Source organism: Chiloscyllium punctatum, chromosome 41 (genome assembly GCF_047496795.1).
Source record: "Chiloscyllium punctatum isolate Juve2018m chromosome 41, sChiPun1.3, whole genome shotgun sequence".
NCBI lineage: Eukaryota > Metazoa > Chordata > Chondrichthyes > Orectolobiformes > Hemiscylliidae > Chiloscyllium > Chiloscyllium punctatum.
In genome coordinates this window covers 59658379-59681291 of record NC_092779.1, presented here as the reverse complement: position 1 = coordinate 59681291, position 22913 = coordinate 59658379, and positions in this window count along the sequence as shown.

Genomic DNA, 22913 nt, shown 5'->3' with positions numbered 1-22913 from the left:
TCGCTGTGTGCGTGTGTCCCCCCTCGCTGTGTGAGTGTGTCCCCCCCTCGCTGTGTGCGTGAGTCCCCCCCCTCGCTGTGTGCGTGAGTCCCCCCCTCGCTGTGTGCGTGAGTCCCTCCCTCGCTGTGTGCATGTGTCCCCTCTCCTCGCTGTGTGCGTGCGTGTCCCCCCCTCGCTGTGTGCGAGTCCCCCCCCTCGCTGTGTGCGTGAGTCCCCCCCCTCGCTGTGTGCGAGTCCCCCCCCCTCGCTGTGCGCGTGAGCCCCCCTCGCTGTGTGCGTGAGTTCCCCCCCTCGCTGTGTGCGTGAGTCCCCCCCTCGCTGTGTGCGTGAGTCCCCCCTCGCTGTGTGCGTGAGTCCCCCCCTCGCTGTGTGCGTGAGTCCCCTCCCCTCGCTGTGTGCGTGAGTCCCCCCCTCGCTGTGTGCGTGAGCCCCCCCCCTCGCTGTGTGCGTGAGTCCCCCCCCCTCGCTGTGTGCGAGTCCCCCCCTCGCTGTGTGCGTGAGCGTGTCCCTCCTTTGCTGTGTGTGCGTGTGTCCCCCCCCATCATTGTGTGCGTGTGTCCCCCCATCGCTGTGTGCGTTGTCCCCCCCTCACTGTGTGCGTGCGTGTCCCCCCCCCTTGCTGTGTACGTGAGTTCCCCCCTCGCTGTGTGCGTGAGCGTGTTCCTACTTCGCTGTGTGTGTGTGACCCCCCTCGCTGTGTGAGTGTGTACCCCCCCTCGCTGTGTGCGTGAGTTCCCCCCCTCGCTGTGTGCGTGAGTCCCCCACCTCGCTGTATGCGTGAGTCCCCCCCCTCGCTGTGTGCATGAGTCCCCCCCCTCGCTGTGTGCGTGAGTCCCCCCCCTCGCTGTGTGCGTGTGTCCCCCCCTCACTGTGTGCGTGTGTCCCCCCCTCGCTGTGTGCGTGAGTCCCCCCCCCGCTGTGTGCGTAAGTCCCCCCCTCGCTGTGTGCGTGAGCCCCCCCTCGCTGTGTGCGTGAGCCCCCCCCTCGCTGTGTGCGTGAGTCCCCCCCCTCGCTGTGCGCGTGAGCCCCCCTCGCTGTGTGCGTGAGTTCCCCCCCTCGCTGTGTGCGTGAGTCCCCCCCTCGCTGTGTGCGTGAGTCCCCCCCTCGCTGTGTGCGTGAGTCCCCCCCTCGCTGTGTGCGTGAGTCCCCCCCTCGCTGTGTGCGTGAGTCCCCTCCCCTCGCTGTGTGCGTGAGTCCCCCCCTCGCTGTGTGCGTGAGCCCCCCCCCTCGCTGTGTGCGTGAGTCCCCCCCCCTCGCTGTGTGCGAGTCCCCCCCTCGCTGTGTGCGTGAGCGTGTCCCTCCTTTGCTGTGTGTGCGTGTGTCCCCCCCCATCATTGTGTGCGTGTGTCCCCCCATCGCTGTGTGCGTTGTCCCCCCCTCACTGTGTGCGTGCGTGTCCCCCCCCCTTGCTGTGTACGTGAGTTCCCCCCTCGCTGTGTGCGTGAGCGTGTTCCTACTTCGCTGTGTGTGTGTGACCCCCCTCGCTGTGTGAGTGTGTACCCCCCCTCGCTGTGTGCGTGAGTTCCCCCCCTCCCTGTGTGCGTGAGTCCCCCACCTCGCTGTATGCGTGAGTCCCCCCCCTCGCTGTGTGCATGAGTCCCCCCCCTCGCTGTGAGCGTGAGTCCCCCCCCTCGCTGTGAGCGTGAGTCCCCCCCCTCGCTGTGTGCGTGTGTCCCCCCCTCACTGTGTGCGTGAGTCCCCCCCCCGCTGTGTGCGTAAGTCCCCCCCTCGCTGTGTGCGTGAGCCCCCCCTCGCTGTGTGCGTGAGCCCCCCCCTCGCTGTGTGCGTGAGCCCCCCCCTCGCTGTGTGCGTGAGCCCCCCCCTCGCTGTGTGCGTGAGTCCCCCCCCAGCTGTGTGCGTGTGTCCCACCTCGCTGTGTGCGTGCATGTGTCCCCCCTCGCTGTGTGCGTGTGTCCCCCCCCTCGCTGTGTGCGTGAGAACCCCTATCGCTGTGTGCGTGAGTCCCCCCTCACTGTGTGCGTGAGTCCCCCCCTCGCTGTGTGCGTGAGCCCACCTCGCTGTGTGCGTGAGTCCCCCCCCTCACTGTGTGCGTGAGCCCCCCCGCTGTGTGCGTGAGCGTGTCCCTCCTTCGCTGTGTGTGTGTGTTCCCCCCCTCGCTGTGTGCGTGAGTCCCCCCCTCGCTGTGTGCGTGAGTCCCCCCCTCGCTGTGTGCATGTGTCCCCCCTCGCTGTGTGCGTGAGTCCCCCCCTCGTTGTGTGCGTGTGTCCCCCTCGCTGTGTGCGTGTGTCCCCCCCCCGTCGCTGTGTGCGTGAGTCCCCCCCTCGCTGTGTGCGTGTGTCCCCCCCTCGCTGTGTGCGTGCGTGTCCCCCCCTCGCTGTGTGCGTGTGTCCCCCCCTCGCTGTGTGCGTGAGCGTGTCCCTCCTTCGCTGTGTGCGTGAGACCCCCCTCGCTGTGTGCGTGTTCCCCCCTCGCTGTGTGCGTGAGCGTGTCCCTCCTTCGCTGTGTGCGTGAGACCCCCCTCGCTGTGTGCGTGTGTCCCCCCCCTCGCTGTGTGCGTGAGTCCCCCCCCAGCTGTGTGCGTGTGTCCCACCTCGCTGTGTGCGTGCATGTGTCCCCCCTCGCTGTGTGCGTGTGTCCCCCCCCTCGCTGTGTGCGTGAGAACCCCTATCGCTGTGTGCGTGAGTCCCCCCTCACTGTGTGCGTGAGTCCCCCCCTCGCTGTGTGCGTGAGCCCACCTCGCTGTGTGCGTGAGTCCCCCCCCTCACTGTGTGCGTGAGCCCCCCAGCTGTGTGCGTGAGCGTGTCCCTCCTTCGCTGTGTGTGTGTGTTCCCCCCCTCGCTGTGTGCGTGAGTCCCCCCCTCGCTGTGTGCGTGAGTCCCCCCCTCGCTGTGTGCGTGAGTCCCCCCCTCGCTGTGTGCATGTGTCCCCCCTCGCTGTGTGCGTGAGTCCCCCCCTCGTTGTGTGCGTGTGTCCCCCCCTCGCTGTGTGCATGTGTCCCCCTCGCTGTGTGCGTGTGTCCCCCCCCCGTCGCTGTGTGCGTGAGTCCCCCCCTCGCTGTGTGCGTGTGTCCCCCCCTCGCTGTGTGCGTGCGTGTCCCCCCCTCGCTGTGTGCGTGTGTCCCCCCCTCGCTGTGTGCGTGAGCGTGTCCCTCCTTCGCTGTGTGCGTGAGACCCCCCTCGCTGTGTGCGTGTTCCCCCCTCGCTGTGTGCGTGAGCGTGTCCCTCCTTCGCTGTGTGCGTGAGACCCCCCTCGCTGTGTGCGTGTGTCCCCCCCCCTCGCTGTGTGCGTGAGTCCCCCCCTCGCTGTGAACGTGAGTCCCCCCCGCTGTATGCGTGAGTCCCCCCCTCGCTGTTTGCGTGAGTCCCCCCTCGCTGTTTGCGTGAGTACCCACCTCGCTGTGTGTGCGTGTCCCCCCCCTCGATGTGTGCGTGTGTCCCACCCTCGCTGTGTGCGTGAGCACCCCCCCCTCGCTGTGTGCGTGAGTGCCCGCTTCGCTGTGTGCGTGTGTTCCCCCCCTCGCTGTGTGCGTGTGTCCCTCCCTCGCTGTGTGCGTGTGTCCCCCCCTCGCTGTGTGCGTGTGTACCCCCCTCGCTGTGTGCGTGAGCCCCCCCGTCGCTGTGTGCGTGTGTCCCCCCCTCGTTGTGTGCGTGAGCGTGTCCCTCCTTCGCTGTGTGTGCGTGTGTCCCCCCCTCGCTGTGTGCGTGAGTGTGTCCCTCCTTCGCTGTGTGTGCGTGTGTCCCCCCCTCGCTGTGTGCGTGAGTGTGTCCCTCCTTCGCTGTGTGTGCGTGAGCGTGTCCCCCCCTCGCTGTGTGCGTGAGTCCCCCCTCGCTGTGTGCGTGTGCCCCCCTCGCTGTGTGCGTGAGTGTGTCCCTCCTTCGCTGTGTGTGCGTGTGTCCCCCCCCTCGCTGTGTGCGTGTGTCCCCCCCTCGCTGTGTGCGTGAGCGTGTCCCTCCTTTGCTGTGTGTGCGTGAGTCCCCCCCTCGCTGTGTGCGTGAGTCCCCCCCTCGCTGTGTGCGTGAGTCCCCCCCTCGCTGTGTGCGTGAGTCCCCCCCTCGCTGTGTGCGTGTGTCCCTCCCTCGCTGTGTGCGTGTGTCCCCCACTCGCTGTGTGCGTGAGTCCCCCCGTCGCTTTGTGCATGTGTCCCCCCCCTCGGTGTGTGCGTGAGCGTGTCCCTCCTTTGCTGTGTGTGCGTGAGTCCCCACCCTCGCTGTGTGCGTGCGTGTGTCCCCCCTCGCTGTGTGCGTGAGTCCCCACCCTCGCTGTGTGCGTGTCCCCCCCTCGCTGTGTGTGTGTGTCCCCCCCCTCGCTGTGTGTGTGCGTGTCCCTCCCTCGCTGTGTGCGTGAGTCCCCCCGTCGCTGAGTGCGTGTCCCCCCCTCGCTGTGTGCGTGTCCCCCCCTCGCTGTGTGCGTGTGTCCCCCCCCTCGCTGTGTGCGTGTGTCCCCCCCCTCGCTGTGTGCGTGAGTGCCCCCCTCGCTGTGTGCGTGAGTCACCCCCCCTCGCTGTGTGCGTGAGTCCCCCCCCTCGCTGTGTGCGTGAGTCCCCCCCTCGCTGTGTGCGTGAGTCCCCCCCTCGCTGTGTGCGTGAGTCCCCCCCCTCTCTGTGTGCGTGATCCCCCCTCGCTGTATGCGTGCGTGTCCCCCCCTCGCTGTGTGCGTGAGCGTGTCCCTCCTTCGCTGTGTGTGCGGGTGTCCCCCGCCTCGCTGTGTGCGTGGGTCCCCCCCTCGCTCTGTGCGTGCGTGAGTCCCCCCTCGCTGTGTGCGTGAGTCCCCCCTCGCTGTGTGCGTGAGTCCCCCCTCGCTGTGTGCGTGTCCCCCCCTCGCTGTGTGCGTGAGCGTGTCCCCCCCTCGCTGTGTGCGTGAGTCCCTCCCTCACTGTGTGCGTGTGTCCCCCACTCGCTGTGTGCGTGAGTCCCCCCGTCGCTTTGTGCGTGTGTCCCCCCCCTCGCTGTGTGCGTGCGTGTGTCCCCCCTCGCTGTGTGCGTGTGACCCCCCCTCGCTGTGTGCGTGTGTCCCTCCTTCGTTGTGTGTGCGTGAGACCCCCCTCACCGTGTGCGTGAGTCCCCCCTCGCTGTGTGCTTTAGTCCCCCCCTCGCTGTGTGCATGTGTACCCCCCCTCGCTGTGTGCTTTAGTCCCCCCCTCGCTGTGTGCATGTGTACCCCCCCTCGCTGTGTACGAGCGTGTCCCTCCTTCGCTGTGTGTGAGCGTGTCCCCCCCTCGCTGTGTGTGAGCGTGTCCCCCCCTCGCTGTGTGCGTGAGCGTGTCCCTCCTTCACTGTGTGTGCGTGAGTCCCCCCCTCGCTGTGTGCGTGAGTCCCCCCCCTCGCTGTGTGCGTGAGTCCCCCCCCCTCGCTGTGTGCGTGAGTCCCCCCCCTCGCTGTGTGCGTGAGTCCCCCCCCTCGCTGTGTGCGTGAGTCCCCCCCTCGCTGTGTGCGTGTGTCCGCCCACTCGCTGTGTGCATGTGTCCCCTCTCCTCGCTGTGTGCGTGCGTGTCCCCCCCTCGCTGTTTGCGAGTCCCCCCCTCGCTGTTTGCGAGTCCCCCCCCTCGCTGTGTGCGTGAGTACCCCCCTCGCTGTGTGCGAGTCCCCCCCCTCGCTGTGTGCGTGTGTCCCCCCCCTCGCTGTGTGCGTGATTCCCCCCCTCGCTGTGTGCGTGAGTCCCCCCCGCTGTGTGCGTGAGCCCCCCTGCTGTGTGCGTGACCCCCCCCTCGCTGTGTGCGTGAGCCCCCCCTCGCTGTGTGCGTGAGTCCCCCCCCGCTGTGTGCGTGAGTCCCCCCCCTCACTGTGTGCGTGAGTCCCCCCCCTCGCTGTGTGCGTGAGTCCCCCCCCTCGCTGTGTGCGTGAGTCCCCCCCTCGCTGTGTGCGTGTGTCCCCCCACTCGCTGTGTGCATGTGTCCCCTCTCCTCGCTGTGTGCGTGCGTGTCCCCCCCTCGCTGTTTGCGAGTCCCCCCCCTCGCTGTGTGCGTGAGTCCCCCCCTCGCTGTGTGCGAGTCCCCCCCCTCGCTGTGTGCGTGTGTCCCCCCCCTCGCTGTGTGCGTGATTCCCCCCCTCGCTGTGTGCGTGAGTCCCCCCTCGCTGTGTGCGTGAGTCCCCCCCGCTGTGTGCGTGAGCCCCCCCGCTGTGTGCGTGACCCCCCCCTCGCTGTGTGCGTGAGTCCCCTCCCCTCGCTGTGTGCGTGAGTCCCCCCCCCTCGCTGTGTGCGTGAGTCCCCTCCCCTCGCTGTGTGCGTGAGTCCCCTCCCCTGGCTGTGTGCGTGTGTCCCCCCCTCGCTGTGTGAGTGTGTCCCCTCCCTCGCTGTGTGCGTGACCGAGTCCCTCCTTCGCTGCGTGTGTGTGTTCCCCCCCTTGCTGTGTGCGTGAGTCCCCTCCCCTCGCTGTGTGCGTGAGTCCCCTCCCCCCGCTGTGTGCGTGAGTCCCCCCCCGCTGTGTGCGTGAGTCCCCCCCCTCGCTGTGTGCGTGAGTCCCCCCCTCGCTGTGTGCGTGAGTCCCCTCCCCTGGCTGTGTGGGTGTGTCCCCCCCTCGCTGTGTGCGTGAGCCCCCCCCCTCGCTGTGTGCGTGAGCCCCCCCCCTCGCTGTGTGCGTGAGTCCCCCCTTCGGTGTGTGCGTGAGCATGTCCCTGCTTCGCTTTTTGTGCGTGTGTCCCCCCATCGCTGTGTGCGTGTGTCCCCCCCCATCATTGTGTGCGTGTGTCCCCCCATCGCTGTGTGCGTGTGTCCCCCCCTCGCTGTGTGCGTGAGTCCCCCCCCTCGCTGTGTGCGTGAGCGTGTCCCTCCTTCACTGTGTGTGCGTGTGTCCCCCCCTCGCTGTGTGCGTGTGTCCCCCCCTCGCTGTGTGCGTGTGTCCCCCCCTCGCTGTGTGCGTGAGTCCCCCCTCGCTGTGTGCGTGAGTCCCCCCTCGCTGTGTGCGTTAGCGTGTCCCTCCTTCGCCGTGTGTGCATGTGTTCCCCCCTCGCTGTGTGCGTGTGTGTCCCCCCTCGCTGTGTGCGTGTCCCCCCCCCTCGCTGTGTGTGTCCCCCCTCGCTGTGTGCGTGTATCCCCCCCTCGCTGTGTGCGTGAGTCCCCCCCTCGCTGTGTGCGTGAGTCCCCCCCTCGCTGTGTGCGTGAGCCCCCCCTCGCTGTGTGCGTGTGTCCCCCCCTCGCTGTGTGCGTGAGTCCCTCCTCGCTGTGTGCGTGTGTCCCCCCCTCGCTGTGTGCGTGTGTCTCCCCCTCGCTGTGTGCGTGAGTCCCCTCCCCTCGCTGTGTGCGTGTCCCCCCCCTCGCTGTGTGCGTGTGTGTCCCCCCTCGCTGTGTGCGTGTGTCTCCCCCTCGCTGTGTGCGTGAGTCCCCTCCCCTCGCTGTGTGCGTGAGCCCCCCTCCTCACTGTGTGCGTGAGCCCCCCCCTCGCTGTGTGCGTGAGCCCCCCCTCGCTGTGTGCGTGACCCCCCCCTCGCTGTGTGCGTGACCCCCCCCTCGCTGTGTGCGTGAGTCCCCTCCCCTCGCTGTGTGCGTGAGCGTGTCCCTCCTTCGCTGTGTGAGTGTCCCCCCCTCGCTGTGTGCGTGAGTCCCCCCCTCGCTGTGTGCGTGAGTCCCCCCTCGCTGTGTGCGTGAGTCCCCCCCTCACTGTGTGCGTGAGTCCCCCCCGCTGTATGCGTGAGCCCCCCCCTCGCTGTGTGCGTGTGTGTCCCCCCCCCTCGCTGTGTGCGTGTGTCCCCCCCTCGCTGTGTGCGTGTGTGTCCCCCCTCGCTGTGTGCGTCTGTCCCCCCCTCGCTGTGTGCGTGAGTCCTCCCCCTTGGTGTGTGCGTGAGTGTGTCCCTCCTTCGCTGTGAGTGCGTGCGTCCCCCCCCTCGCCGAGTGCGTGTGTCCCCCCCTTGCTGTGTGCGTGTGTCCCCCCCTCGCTGTGTACGTGTGTCCCCCCCCTCGCTGTGTGCGTGAGCGTGTCCCTCCTTCGCTGTGTGTGCGTGAGTCCCCCCACTCGCTGTGTGCGTGTGTCCCCCCCTCGCTGTGTGCGTGTGTCCCCCCCCTCGCTGTGTGCGTGAGTCCCCCCCTCGCTGTGAACGTGAGTCCCCCCCGCTGTATGCGTGAGTCCCCCCCTCGCTGTTTGCGTGAGTCCCCCCTCGCTGTTTCCGTGAGTACCCACCTCGCTGTGTGTGCGTGTCCCCCCCCTCGATGTGTGCGTGTGTCCCACCCTCGCTGTGTGCGTGAGCACCCCCCCCTCGCTGTGTGCGTGAGTGCCCGCTTCGCTGTGTGCGTGTGTTCCCCCCCTCGCTGTGTGCGTGTGTCCCTCCCTCGCTGTGTGCGTGTGTCCCCCCCTCGCTGTGTGCGTGTGTCCCCCCCTCGCTGTGTGCGTGAGCCCCCCCGTCGCTGTGTGCGTGTGTCCCCCCCTCGTTGTGTGCGTGAGCGTGTCCCTCCTTCGCTGTGTGTGCGTGTGTCCCCCCCTCGCTGTGTGCGTGAGTGTGTCCCTCCTTCGCTGTGTGTGCGTGAGCGTGTCCCCCCCTCGCTGTGTGCGTGAGTCCCCCCTCGCTGTGTGCGTGTCCCCCCCTCGCTGTGTGCGTGAGTGTGTCCCTCCTTCGCTGTGTGTGCGTGTGTCCCCCCCTCGCTGTGTGCGTGTGTCCCCCCCCTCGCTGTGTGCGTGTGTCCCCCCCTCGCTGTGTGCGTGAGCGTGTCCCTCCTTTGCTGTGTGTGCGTGAGTCCCCCCCTCGCTGTGTGCGTGAGTCCCCCCCTCGCTGTGTGCGTGAGTCCCCCCCTCGCTGTATGCGTGTGTCCCTCCCTCGCTGTGTGCGTGTGTCCCCCACTCGCTGTGTGCGTGAGTCCCCCCGTCGCTTTGTGCATGTGTCCCCCCCCTCGGTGTGTGCGTGAGCGTGTCCCTCCTTTGCTGTGTGTGCGTGAGTCCCCACCCTCGCTGTGTGCGTGTCCCCCCCTCGCTGTGTGTGTGTGTCCCCCCCCTCGCTGTGTGTGTGCGTGTCCCTCCCTCGCTGTGTGCGTGAGTCCCCCCGTCGCTGAGTGCGTGTCCCCCCCTCGCTGTGTGCGTGTCCCCCCCTCGCTGTGTGCGTGTGTCCCCCCCCTCGCTGTGTGCGTGTGTCCCCCCCCTCGCTGTGTGCGTGAGTCCCCCCCTCACTGTGTGCGTGAGTCACCCCCCCTCGCTGTGTGCGTGAGTCCCCCCCCTCGCTGTGTGCGTGAGTCCCCCCCCTCGCTGTGTGCGTGTGTCCCCCCCCTCGCTGTGTGCGTGAGTCCCCCCCTCGCTGTGTGCGTGAGTCACCCCCCCTCGCTGTGTGCGTGAGTCCCCCCCCTCGCTGTGTGCGTGAGTCCCCCCCTCGCTGTGTGCGTGAGTCCCCCCCCTCGCTGTGTGCGTGATCCCCCCTCGCTGTATGCGTGCGTGTCCCCCCCTCGCTGTGTGCGTGAGCGTGTCCCTCCTTCGCTGTGTGTGCGGGTGTCCCCCGCCTCGCTGTGTGCGTGTGTCCCCCCCTCGCTCTGTGCGTGTGTCCCCCCCCTCGCTGTGTGCATGAGTCCCCCCTCGCTGTGTGCGTGAGTCCCCCCTCGCTGTGTGCGTGTCCCCCCTTCGCTGTGTGCGTGAGCGTGTCCCCCCCTCGCTGTGTGTGTGCGTGTCCCTTCCTCGCTGTGTGTGAGCGTGTCCCTCCCTCGCTGTGTGCGTGTGTCCCTCCCTCACTGTGTGCGTGTCCCCCACTCGCTGTGTGCGTGAGTCCCCCCGTCGCTTTGTGCGTGTGTCCCCCCCCTCGCTGTGTGCGTGCGTGTGTCCCCCCTCGCTGTGTGCGTGTGACCCCCCCTCGCTGTGTGCGTGTGTCCCTCCTTCGTTGTGTGTGCGTGAGACCCCCCTCACCGTGTGCGTGAGTCCCCCCTCGCTGTGTGCTTTAGTCCCCCCCTCGCTGTGTGCATGTGTACCCCCCCTCGCTGTGTGCTTTAGTCCCCCCCTCGCTGTGTGCATGTGTACCCCCCCTCGCTGTGTACGAGCGTGTCCCTCCTTCGCTGTGTGTGAGCGTGTCCCCCCCTCGCTGTGTGTGAGCGTGTCCCCCCCTCGCTGTGTGCGTGAGCGTGTCCCTCCTTCACTGTGTGTGCGTGAGTCCCCCCCTCGCTGTGTGCGTGAGTCCCCCCCCTCGCTGTGTGCGTGAGTCCCCCCCCTCGCTGTGTGCGTGAGTCCCCCCCCTCGCTGTGTGCGTGAGTCCCCCCCCTCGCTGTGTGCGTGAGTCCCCCCCCTCGCTGTGTGCGTGAGTCCCCCCCTCGCTGTGTGCGTGTGTCCCCCCACTCGCTGTGTGCATGTGTCCCCTCTCCTCGCTGTGTGCGTGCGTGTCCCCCCCTCGCTGTTTGCGAGTCCCCCCCCTCGCTGTGTGCGTGAGTACCCCCCTCGCTGTGTGCGAGTCCCCCCCCTCGCTGTGTGCGTGAGTCCCCCCCTCGCTGTGTGCGTGAGTCGTCCCCCCCGCTGTGTGCGTGAGTCCCCCCCTCGCTGTGTGCGTGCGTGTCCCCCCCTCGCTGTGTGCGTGAGTCCCCCCCTCGCAGTGTGCGTGAGTCCCCCTCTCGCTGTGTGCGTGAGCGTGTCCCTCCTTCGCTGTGTGTGCGGGTGTCCCCCGCCTCGCTGTGTGCGTGTGTCCCCCCCCTCGCTCTGTGCGTGCGTGTCCCCCCCTCGCTGTGTGCGTGTGTCCCCCCTTCGCTGTGTGTGAGCGTGTCCCCTCTCGCTGTGTGCGTGTGTCCCTCCCTCGCTGTGTGTGCGTGTGTCCCTCCCTCGCTGTGTGTGCGTGTCCCTCCCTCGCTGTGTGTGAGCGTGTCCCCCCCTCGCTGTGTGAGCGTGTCCCTCCCTCGCTGTGTGTGAGCGTGTCCCTCCCTCGCTGTGTGCGTGTGTCCCTCCCTCGCCGTGTGCGTGTGTCACCCACTCGCTGTGTGTGAGTGTCCCCCCTCGCTGTGTGCGTGTGTTCCCCACCTTGCTGTGTGCGTGAGTCCCCCCCTCGCTGTGTGCGTGAGCGTGTCCCTCCTTCGCTGTGTATGCGTGTGTCCCCCCCTCGCTGTGTGCGTGAGCACCCCCCCCTCGCTGTGTGCGTGAGTGTGTCCCTCCTTCGCTGTGTGTGCGTTTGTCCCCCCCCTCGCTGTGTGCGTGTGTCCCCCCCTCGCTGTGTGCGTGTGTCCCCCCCTCGCTGTGTGCGTGTGTCCCCCCCTCGCTGTGTGTGTGAGTCCCCCCCTCGGTGTGTGCGTGAGTGTGTCCCTCCTTCGCTGTGTGTGCGTGTGTCCCCCCCTTCGCTGTGTGCGTGTGTGTCCCCCCCCTCGCTGTGTGCGTGTGTCCCCCCCTCGCTGTGTGCGTGTGTCCCCCCCTCGCTGTGTGCGTGTGTCCCCCCCCTCGCTGTGTGCGTGTGTCCCCCCCTCGCTGTGTGCATGTGTCCCCCCCCTCGCTGTGTGCGTGTGTGTCCCCCCTCGCTGTGTGTGTGAGCGTGTCCCTCCTTCGCTGTGTGTGCATGTGTCCCCCCTCGCTGTGTGCGTGAGACCCCCCATCGCTGTGTGCGTGAGTCCCCCCCTCGCTGTGTGCGTGAGTCCCCCCCTCGCTGTGTGCGTGTGTCCCCCCCTCGCTGTGTGCGTGTGTCCCCCCCTCGCTGTGTGCGTGTGTCCCCCCCTCGCTGTGTGCGTGTGTCCCCCCCCTCGCTGTGTGCGTGTGTCCCCCCCCCCTCGCTGTGTGCGTGTGTCCCCCCCCTCGCTGTGTGCGTGAGCGTGTCCCTCCTTCGCTGTGTGTGCATGTGTCCCCCCTCGCTGTGTGCGTGAGACCCCCCATCGCTGTGTGCGTGAGTTCCCCCCTCGCTGTGTGCGTGAGTCCCCCCCTCGCTGTGTGCGTGTGTGTCCCCCTCGCTGTGTGCGTGTGTCCCCCCCTCGCTGTGTGCGTGTGTCCCCCCTCGCTGTGTGCGTGAGCACCCCCCCCTCGCTGTGTGCGAGTGTGTCCCTCCTTCGCTGTGTGTGCGTTTGTCCCCCCCCTCGCTGTGTGCGTGTGTCCCCCCCTCGCTGTGTGCGTGTGTCCCCCCCTCGCTGTGTGCGTGTGTCCCCCCCTCGCTGTGTGTGTGAGTCCCCCCCTCGGTGTGTGCGTGAGTGTGTCCCTCCTTCGCTGTGTGTGCGTGTGTCCCCCCCTTCGCTGTGTGCGTGTGTGTCCCCCCCCTCGCTGTGTGCGTGTGTCCCCCCCTCGCTGTGTGCGTGTGTCCCCCCCTCGCTGTGTGCGTGTGTCCCCCCCCTCGCTGTGTGCGTGTGTCCCCCCCTCGCTGTGTGCGTGTGTCCCCCCCCCTCGCTGTGTGCGTGTGTCCCCCCCCTCGCTGTGTGCGTGAGCGTGTCCCTCCTTCGCTGTGTGTGCATGTGTTCCCCCCTCGCTGTGTGCGTGAGACCCCCCATCGCTGTGTGCGTGAGTCCCCCCCTCGCTGTGTGCGTGAGTCCCCCCCTCGCTGTGTGCGTGAGTCCCCCCCTCGCTGTGTGCGTGTGTCCCCCCCTTGCTGTGTGCATGTGTCCCCCCCTCGCTGTGTGCGTGAGTCCTCCCCTCCCTGTGTGCGTGAGTGTGTCCCTCCTTCGCTGTGTGTGCGTGCGTCCCCCCCTCGCCGAGTGCGTGTGTGTCCCCCTCGCTGTGTGCGTGAGCGTGTCCCTCCTTCGCTGTGTGTGCGTGTGTCCCCCCCTCGCTGTGTGCGTGTGTCCCCCCCTCGCTGTGTGCGTGTGTCCCCCCTCGCTGTGTGCGTGTGTCCCCCCCCTCGCTGTGTGAGTGTGTCCCCCCCTCGCTGTGTGCGTGAGTCCCCCCCTCGCTGTATGCGTGAGTCCCCCCCTCGCTGTTTGCGTGAGTCCCCCCTCGCTGTTTGCGTGAGTCCCCACCTCGCTGTGTGCGTGTGTCCCACCCTCGCTGTGTGCGTGAGCACCCCCCCCTCGCTGTGTGCGTGAGCACCCCCCCCTCGCTGTGTGCGTGAGTGCCCGCCTCGCTGTGTGCGTTTGTTTCCCCCTCGCTGTGTGCGTGTGTGTCCCCCTCGCTGTGTGCGTGTGTCCCCCCGTCGCTTTGTGCGTGTGTCCCCCCCCTCGCTGTGTGCGTGTGACCCCCCCTCGCTGTGTGCGTGTGTCCCTCCTTCGTTGTGTGTGCGTGAGACCCCCCTCACCGTGTGCGTGAGTCCCCCCTCGCTGTGTGCTTTAGTCCCCCCCTCGCTGTGTGCATGTGTACCCCCCTCGCTGTGTACGAGTGTGTCCCTCCTTCGCTGTGTGTGAGCGTGTCCCCCCCTCGCTGTGTGTGAGCGTGTCCCCCCCTCGCTGTGTGTGAGCGTGTCCCCCCCTCGCTGTGTGCGTGAGCGTGTCCCTCCTTCACTGTGTGTGCGTGAGTCCCCCCCTCGCTGTGTGCGTGAGTCCCCCCCCTCGCTGTGTGCGTGAGTCCCCCCCCCTCGCTGTGTGCGTGAGCCCCCCCCTCGCTGTGTGCGTGTGTCCCCCCACTCGCTGTGTGCATGTGTCCCCCCACTCGCTGTGTGCATGTGTCCCCCCCTCGCTGTGTGCGTGCGTGTCCCCCCCTCGCTGTGTGTGAGCGTGTCCCCCCCTCGCTGTGTGTGAGCGTGTCCCTCCTTCACTGTGTGTGCGTGAGTCCCCCCCTCGCTGTGTGCGTGAGTCCCCCCCCTCGCTGTGTGCGTGAGTCCCCCCCCCTCGCTGTGTGCGTGAGCCCCCCCCTCGCTGTGTGCGTGTGTCCCCCCACTCGCTGTGTGCATGTGTCCCCCCCTCGCTGTGTGCGTGCGTGTCCCCCCCTCGCTGTGTGTGAGCGTGTCCCCCCCTCGCTGTGTGTGAGCGTGTCCCCCCCTCGCTGTGTGTGAGCGTGTCCCTCCCTCGCTGTGTGCACGTGTCCCCCCTCGCTGTGTGTGTGCGTGTCCCTCCCTCGCTGTGTGTATGCGTGTCCCTCCCTCGCTGTGTGTGTGCGTGTCCCACCCTCGCTGTGTGTGTGCGTGTCCCTCCCTCGCTGTGTGTGAGCGTGTCCCCCCCTCGCTGTGTGTGAGCGTGTCCCCCCCCTCGCTGTGTGCGTGTGTCCCCCCCCTCGCTGTGTGTGAGCATGTGTCCTCCCCTCGCTGTGTGCGTGTGTCCCTCCCTCGCTGTGTGTGAGCGTGTCCCTCCCTCGCTGTGTGTGCGTGTGTCCCCCCCTCGCTGTGTGCGTGTGTCCCCCCCTCGCGGTCTGTGTGTACCCTCCCTCGCGGTGTGCGTGTGTCCCCCCCCTCACGGTGTGCGTGTCCCCCCCTCACGGTGTGCGTGTACGCCCCCTCGCGGTCTGCGTGTACCCCCCCTCGCTGGGTGCGTGTCCCCCTCCATCGCTGTGTGCGTGAGTCCCCCCCCTCGCTGTGTGCGTGAGTCTCCCCCCTCGCTGTGTGCGTGAGTCCCCCCCCCGCTGTGTGCGTGAGTCCCCCCACTCGCTGTGTGCATGTGTCCCCTCTCCTCGCTGTGTGCGTGCGTGTCCCCCCCTCGCTGTGTGCGTGAGTCCCCCCCTCGCAGTGTGCGTGAGTCCCCCCCTCGCTGTGTGCGTGAGTCCCCCTCTCGCTGTGTGCGTGAGCGTGTCCCTCCTTCGCTGTGTGTGCGGGTGTCCCCCGCCTCGCTGTGTGCGTGTGTCCCCCCCCTCGCTGTGTGCGTGAGTCCCCCCCTCGCTGTGCGCGTGTCCCCCCCTCACAGTGTGCGTGTGTCCCCCCCTCACAGTGTGCGTGTGTCCCCCCCTCGCTGTGTGCGTGTCCCCCCCCTCGCTGTGTGCGTGTATCCCCCCTCGCTGTGTGCGTGTGTCCCCCCCTCGCTGTGTGCGTGTCCCCCCCTCGCTGTGTGCGTGTCCCCCCTCGCTGTGTGCGTGTGTCCCCCCTTCGCTGTGCGCGTGTGTCCCCCCCTCGCTGTGCGCGTGTGTCCCCCCCCACGCTGTGTTCGTGTGTACCCCCCTCGCTGTGTGCGTGTGTCTCGCCCCTCGCTGTGTGTGAGCGTGTCCCCCCTCGCTGTTTGTGAGCGTGTCCCTCCTTCGCTGTCTGTGAGCGTGTGTCCCCCCCTCGCTGTGTGCGTGTGTCCCCCCCCTCGCTGTGTGCTTGTGTCCCCACCCCTCGCTGTGTGCGTGTGTCCCCCCCCTCGCTGTGTGTGTGTGTGTGTGTGTGTGTCCCCTCGCTGTGTGCGTGTGTCCCCCCCTCACTGTGTGCGTGTGTCCCCACCCCTCGCTGTGTGCGTGTGTCCCCCCCTCGTTGTGTGCGTGTGTCCCCCCTCGCTGTGTGCGTGTGTCCCCACCCCTCGCTGTGTGCGTGTGTCCCCCCCCTCGCTGTGTGCGTGTGTCCCCCCCTCGCAGTGTGCATGTGTCCCCACCCCTTGCTGTGTGCGTGTGTCCCCCCCCCTCGCTGTGTGCGTGTGTGTCCCCCCTCGCTGTGTGCGTGTGTCCCCCCCTCGCAGTGTGCATGTGTCCCCACCCCTTGCTGTGTGCGTGTGTCCCCCGCTCGCTGTGCGCGTGTGTCCCCTCACTGTGTGTGTGCGTGTCCCCACCCCTCGCAGTGTGCGTGTGTGTCCCCCTCGCTGTGTGCATGTGTCCCCCCCTTGCTCTGTGCGTATGTCCCACCCTCGCTGTGTGCGTGTGTCCCCCCCCTCGCTGTGTGCGTGTGTCCCCCCCCCCTCGCTGTGTACGTGTGTCCCCCCCCTCGCTGTGTGCGTGTGTCCCCCCCTCGCTGTGCGCCTGTGTCCCCCCCCTCGCTGTGTGCGTGTGTCCCCCCCTCGCTGTGTGCGTGTGTCCCCCCCTCGCTGTGTGCGTGTCCCCACCCCTCGCTGTGTGTGTGCGTGTCCCCACCCCTCGCTGTGTGCGTGTGTGTCCCCTCGCTGTGTGCGTGAGCGTGTCCCTCCTTCGCTGTGTGTGCGTGTGTCCCCCCCTCGCTGTGTGCGTGTGTCCCCCCCTCGCTGTGTGTGTGTGTGTCCCCCTCGCTGTGTGCGTGTGTCGCCCCGTCGCTGTGTGTGTGTGTCCCCCCCCCTCGCTGTGTGTGTGCGTGTCACTCCCTCGCTGTGTGTGAGCGTGTCCCTCCCTCGCTGTGTGTGAGCGTGTCCCTCCCTCGCTGTGTGTAAACGTGTCCCTCCTTCGCTGTGTACGTGTGTCCCCCCCTCGCTGTGTGCGTGTGTCCCCTCCTCGCTGTGTGCGTGTGTTGCCCCGTCGCTGTGTGTGTGTGTGTCCCTCCCTCGCTGTGTGTGTGCGTGTGTCCCTCCCTCGCTGTGTGTGTGCGTGTCCCAACCTCCCTGTGTGTGTGTGCCCCCCCTCGCTGTGCGTGTGTCCCCCCCTCGCTGTGTGTGAGCGTGTCCCAACCTCCCTGTGTGTGAGCGTGTCCCCCCCTCGCTGTGCGTGTGTCCCCCCCTCGCTGTGTACGTGTGTCCCCCCCTCGCTGTGAGTGTGCATGTCCACTCCCTCGCTGTTTGCTTGTGTCCCCCTCCCTCGCTGTGAGTGTGCATGTCCCCCCCCTCCCTGTGTGCGTGTGTCCTTCCCTCGCTGTGTGCGTGTGTCCCTCCCTCGCTGTGTGCGTGTGTCCCCCCTTGGCTGTGTGCGTGTGTAACCCCCTCGCTGTGTGCGTGTGTCCCCCCCCTCGCTGTGTGCGCGTGTCCCCCCCCTCGCAGTGTGCGTGTGTCCCTCCTCGCTGTGTGCGTGTGTCCCCCCCTCGCTGTGTGCGTGTGTCCCCCCCTCGCTGTGTTCGTGTGTCCCCCCCTCGCTGTGTTCGTGTGTACCCCCTCGCTGTGTGCGTGTGTCCCTCCCTCGCTGTGTGTGTGCGTGTCCCTCCCTCGCTGTGTGTGAGCGTGTCCCTCCCTTGCTGTGTGTGAGCGTGTCCCCCCCTCGCTGTGTGTGAGCGTGTCCCCCCCTCGCTGTGTGTGCGTGTCCCCCCCTCGCTGTGTGCGTGTGTCCCTCCCTCGCTGTGTGTGAGCATGTCCCCCCCTCGCTGTGTGCGTGTCCCTCCCTCGCTGTGTACGTATGTCCCCCCCCTCGCTGTGCGTGTGTCCCCCCTCGCTGTGTACGTGTGTCCCCCCCTCGCTGTGTGTGTGCGTGACCCCTCACTTGCTGTGTGTGAGCGTGTCCCTCCCTCGCTGTGTGTGAGTGTGTCCCTCCCTCGCTGTGTGTGAGCGTGTCCCTCCCTCGCTGTGTGTGAGCGTGTCCCTCCCTCGCTGTGTGTGAGCGTGTCCCTCCCTCGCTGTGTGTGTGCGTGTGTCCCCCCCCATCATTGTGTGCGTGTGTCCCCCCCCTCACTGTGTGCGTGTGTCCCCCCCTCGCTGTTTGTGAGCGTGTCCCTCCTTCGCTGTCTGTGAGCGTGTCCCCCCCCTCGCTGTGTGCGTATGTCCCCACCCCTCCCAGTGTGCGTGTGTCCCCCCCTCGCTGTGTTCGTGTGTCCCCCCCTCACTGTGTGCGTGAGTCCCCCCTCGCTGTGTGCGTGTCCCCCCCCTCGCTGTGTGTGAGCGTGTCCCCCTCTCGCTGTTTGTGAGAATGTCCCCCCCCTCGCTGTGTGGTGTGTCCCCCCCTCGCTGTGTGCGTGTGTCCCCCCTCGCTGTGTGTGCGTGTGTCCCCCCTTGGCTGTGTGCGTGTGTCCCCCCTTGGCTGTGTGCGTGTGTCACCCCCTCGCTGTGTGCGTGTGTCCCCCCCCTCGCTGTGTGCGCGTGTGTCCCCCCTTGGCTGTGTGCGTGTGTCCCCCCTTGGCTGTGTGCGTGTGTCACCCCCTCGCTGTGTGCGTGTGTCCCCCCCCTCGCTGTGTGCGCGTGTCCCCCCCCTCGCTGTGTGTGAGCGTGTCCCCCCCCTCGCTGTGTGCGTGTGTCCCCCCTCGCTGTGTGTGCGTGTGTCCCCCCTTGGCTGTGTGCGTGTGTCCCCCCTTGGCTGTGTGCGTGTGTCACCCCCTCGCTGTGTGCGTGTGTCCCCCCCCTCGCTGTGTGCGCGTGTCCCCCCCCTCGCAGTGTGCGTGTGTCCTCCCCTCGCTGTGTGCGTGTGTCCTCCCCTCGCTGTATTCGTGTGTGTCCCCCCTCGCTGTGTTCGTGTGTCCCCCCCTCACTGTGTGCGTGAGTCCCCCCCCTCGCTGTGTGCGTGTGTCCCTCCTCGCTGTGTTCGTGTGTCCCCCCCTCGCTGTGCGCGTGTGTCCCCCCCTCGCTGTGTTCGTTTGTATCCCCCTCGCTGTGTGCGTGTGTCCCCCCCCTCGCTGTGTGTGAGCGTGTCCCTCCCTCGCTGTTTGTGAGCGTGTCCCCCCTCGCTGTGTGCGTGTGTCCCCCGCTCGCTGTGTGCGTGTCCCCCCCCACCGCTGTATGCGTGTGTCCCCCCCCTCGCTGTGTGCGTGTGTCCCCCCCCTCGCTGTGTGCGTGTGTCCCCCCCCTCGCTGTGTGCGGGTGTCCCCCCCTCGCTGTGTGCGTGTGTCCCCCCCTCGCTGTGTGCGGGTGTCCCCCCCCTCGCTGTGTGCGTGTGTCCCCCCCTCGCTGTGTGCGGGTGTCCCCCCCTCGCTGTGTGCGGGTGTCCCCCCCTCGCTGTGTGCGTGTTCCCCCCCTCGCTGTGTGCGTGTCCCCCCTCTCGCTGTGTGTGTGCGTGTCCCCACCCCTCGCTGTGTGTGTGCGTGTCCCCCCCCTCACTGTGTGCGTGTCCCCACCCCTCGCTGTGTGCGTGTCCCCCCCCTCACTGTGTGCGTGTCCCCCCCCTCACTGTGTGCGTGTCCCCCCCCTCACTGTGTGCGTGTCCCCACCCCTCGCTGTGTGTGAGCGTGTCCTCCCCCTCGCTGTGTGCGTTTGTCCCCCGCCTCGCTGTGTGCGTGTGTCCCCCCCTCGCTGTGTGCGTGTGTCCCCCCCTCGCTGTGTGCGTGTGTCCCCCCCTCGCTGTGTGCGTGTGTCCCCCCCCCGTCGCTGTGTGCGTGTGTCCCCCCCCTCGCTGTGTGCGTGTGTGTCCCCTCGCTGTGTGTGTGCGTGTCCCTCCCTCGCTCTGTGTGTGTGTGTCCCCCCTCGCTGTGTGTGTGCGTGTCCCCACCCCTCGCTGTGTGCGTGTGTCCCCCCCCTCAGTGTTTGTGTGTCCCCCCCTCGCTGTGTGCGTGTGTCCCCCTCGCTGTGTGCGTGTCCCCCCCCTCACTGTGTGCGTGTTTCCCCCCCTGTCCTTTGTGCATGTGTCCCCCCCTCGCTGTGTGTGCGCGTGTCCCCCCTCGCTGTGTGTGTGCGTGTGTCCCCCCTCGCTGTGTGTGAGCGTGACCCCCCCCACTCGCTGTCTGTGAGCGTGTGCCCCCCTCGCTGTGTGTGTGCGTGTGTCCCCCCTCGCTGTGTGTGTGCGTGTGTCCCCCCTCGCTGTGTGTGTGCGTGTGTCCCCCCTCGCTGTGTGTGTGCGTGTGTCCCCCCTCGCTGTGTGTGTGCGTGTGTCCCCCCTCGCTGTGTGTGAGCGTGTCCCCCCTCGCTGTCTGTGAGCGTGTCCCTCCTTCGCTGTCTGTGAGAGTGTCCCCCTCCCTCGCTGTGTGTGTGCGTGTCCTCCCCCTCGCTGTCTATGAGCGTGTCCCCCTCCCTCGCTGTGTGTGTGCGTGTCCTCCCCCTCGCTGTCTATGAGCGTGTCCCCCTCCCTCGCTGTGTGTGTGCGTGTTCCCCCCCTTTGCTGTGTGCGTGTGTCCCCCCCTCGCTGTGTGTGAGCGTGTCCCCCCCTCGCTGTGTGTGAGCGTGTCCCCCCCTCACTGTGTGTGTGCGTGTCCCTCCCTCGCAGTGTGCGTGTGTCCCCCCTCGCTGTGTGCGTGTCCCCCCCTCGCTGTGTGTGAGCGTGTCCCTCCTTCGCTGTGTGCGTGCGTGTGTCCCCCCCTCGCTGTGTGCGTGTGTCCCACCCCTCGCTGTGTGCGTGTGTCCCCCCCTCGCTGTGTGTGAGCGTGTCCCTCCCTCACTGTGTGCGTGTGTCCCACCCCTCGCTGTGTGCGTGTGTCCCCCCTCGCTGTTTGTGAGCATCTCCCCCCCTCGCTGTGTGCGGGTGTCCCCCCCTCGCTGTGTGCGTGTGTGTCCCCCTCGCTGTGTGTGTGCGTGACCCCTCACTTGCTGTGTGTGAGCGTGTCCCTCCCTCGCTGTGTGTGAGCGTGTCCCTCCCTCGCTGTGTGTGAGCGTGTCCCTCCCTCGCTGTGTGTGAGCGTGTCCCTCCCTCGCTGTGTGTGTGCGTGACCCCACCCCTCGCTGTGTGCGTGTGCCCCCCCCCTCACTGTGTGCGTGTGTCCCCCCCTCGCTGTTTGTGAGCGTGTCCCTCCTTCGCTGTCTGTGAGCGTGTCCCCCCCCTCACTGTGTGAGTGTGTCCCCCCCTCGCTGTTTGTGAGCGTGTCCCTCCTTCGCTGTCTGTGAGCGTGTCCCCCCCCTCGCTGTGTTCGTGTGTCCCCCCCTCACTGTGTGCGTGAGTCCCCCCTCGCTGTGTGCGTGTCCCCCCCCTCGCTGTGTGTGAGCGTGTCCCCCTCTCGCTGTTTGTGAGCATGTCCCCCCCTCGCTGTGTGGTGTGTCCCCCCCTCGCTGTGTGCGTGTGTCCCCCCTCGCTGTGTGTGCGTGTGTCCCCCCTTGGCTGTGTGCGTGTGTCCCCCCTTGGCTGTGTGCGTGTGTCACCCCCTCGCTGTGTGCGTGTGTCCCCCCCTCGCTGTGTGTGTGCGTGTTCCCCCCCTTCGCTGTGTGCGTTTGTCCCCCGCCTCGCTGTGTGCGTGTGTCCCCCCCTCGCTGTGTGCGTGTGTCCCCCTCGCTGTGTGCGTGTGTCCCCCCCTCGCTGTGTGCGTGTGTCCCCCCCTCGCTGTGTGCGTGTGTCCCCCCCTCGCTGTGTGCGTGTGTCCCCCCCTCGCTGTGTGCATGTGTCCCCCCCTCGCTGTGTGCGGGTGTCCCCCCCTCGCTGTGTGCGGGTGTCCCCCCCTCGCTGTGTGCGTGTTCCCCCCCCTCGCTGTGTGCGGGTGTCCCCCCCTCGCTGTGTGCGGGTGTCCCCCCCTCGCTGTGTGCGTGTTCCCCCCTCTCGCTGTGTGCGTGTTCCCCCCCTCGCTGTGTGCGTGTTCCCCCCTCTCGCTGTGTGTGTGCGTGTCCCCACCCCTCGCTGTGTGTGTGCGTGTCCCCACCCCTCGCTGTGTGTGTGCGTGTCCCCCCCCTCACTGTGTGCGAGCGTGTCCTCCCCCTCGCTGTGTGCGTTTGTCCCCCGCCTCGCTGTGTGCGTGTGTCCCCCCCTCGCTGTGTGCGTTTGTCCCCCGCCTCGCTGTGTGCGTGTGTCCCCCCCTCGCTGTGTGCGTGTGTCCCCCCCCTCGCTGTGTGCGTGTGTCCCCCCCTCGCTGTGTGCTTGTGTCCCCCCCTCGCTGTGTGCGCGTGTGTCCCCCTCGCTGTGTGCGTGTGTCCCCCTCGCTGTGTGCGAGTCCCCCCCTCGCTGTGTGTGAGCGTGTCCCTCCCTCACTGTGTGCGTGCGTCCCCCCCCCTCGCTGTGTGCGTGTGTCCCCCTCGCTGTGTGTGTGCGTGTCCCTCCCTCGCTGTGTGTGTGCGTGTGTCCCCCCCTCGCTGTGTGCGTGTGTCCCCCCCTCGCTGTGTGCGTGTGTGTCCCCCTCGCTGTGTGCGTGTGTGTCCCCCTCGCTGTGTGCGAGTCCCCCCCTCGCTGTGTGTGAGCGTGTCCCTCCCTCACTGTGTGCGTGCGTCCCCCCCCCTCGCTGTGTGCGTGTGTCCCCCTCGCTGTGTGTGTGCGTGTCCCTCCCTCGCTGTGTGTGTGCGTGTGTCCCCCCCTCGCTGTGTGCGTGTGTCCCCCTCGCTGTGTGTGTGTGTGTCCCCCTCGCTGTGTGTGAGCGTGTCCCCCCTCGCTGTCTGTGAGCGTGTCCCTCCTTCGCTGTCTGTGAGAGTGTCCCCCTCCTTCGCTGTCTGTGAGCGTGTCCCCCTCCCTCGCTGTGTGTGTGCGTGTTCCCCCCCTTCGCTGTGTGCGTGTGTCCCTCCTTCGCTGTGTGTGAGCGTGTCCCTCCCTCGCTGTGTGCGTGTGTCCCCCCCTCGCTGTGTGTGAGCGTGTCCCCCCCTCACTGTGTGTGTGCGTGTCCCTCCCTCGCAGTGTGCGTGTGTCCCCCCCTCGCTGTGTGCGTGTCCCCCCCTCGCTGTGTGTGAGCGTGTCCCTCCCTCGCTGTGTGTGAGCGTGTCCCCCCTCGCTGTGTGCGTGTGTCCCCCCTCGCTGTTTGTGAGCATCTCCCCCCCTCGCTGTGTGCGGGTGTCCCCCCCCTCGCTGTGTGCGTGTGTCCCCCACGCTGTGTGCGTGTGTATCCCCCCCTCACTGTGTTTGTGTGTCCCCCCCCTCGCTGTGTGCGTGTGTCCCCTCCCTCGCTGTGTGCGTGTGTCCCCCCCCTCACTGTGTTTGTGTGTCCCCCCCCCTCGCTTGGTGTGGGTGTCCCCCCCTGTGCTGTGTGTGTGTGTCCCCCTCGCTGTGTGTGTGAGCGTGTCCCCCCTCGCTGTCTGTGAGCGTGTCCCTCCTTCGCTGTCTGTGAGTGTGTCCCCCTCCCTCGCTGTGTGTGTGCGTGTCCTCCCCCTCGCTGTCTGTGAGCGTGTCCCTCCTTCGCTGTCTGTGAGTGTGTCCCCCTCCCTCGCTGTGTGTGTGCGTGTGTCCCCCCTCGCTGTGTGTGCGTGTGTCCCCCTCGCTGTGTGTGAGCGTGTCCCCCCCTCGCTGTCTGTGAGCGTGTCCCTCCTTCGCTGTCTGTGAGAGTGTCCCCCTCCCTCGCTGTGTGTGTGCGTGTCCTCCCCCTCGCTGTCTATGAGCGTGTCCCCCTCCCTCGCTGTGTGTGAGCGTGTCCCCCCCTCGCTGTCTGTGAGCGTGTCCCTCCTTCGCTGTCTGTGAGTGTGTCCCCCCCCCTCGCTGTGTGTGTGCGTGTCCTCCCCCTCGCTGTCTGTGAGCGTGTCCCCCTCCCTCGCTGTGTGTGTGCGTGTTCCCCCTTCGCTGTGTGCGAGTCCCTCCTTCGCTCTGTGTGAGCGTGTCCGTCCCTCGCTGTGTGCGTGTGTCCCCCCCTCGCTGTGTGTGCGTGTGTCCCTCCTTCGCTGATTGTGTTCGTGTCCCTCCTTCGCTGTGTGTG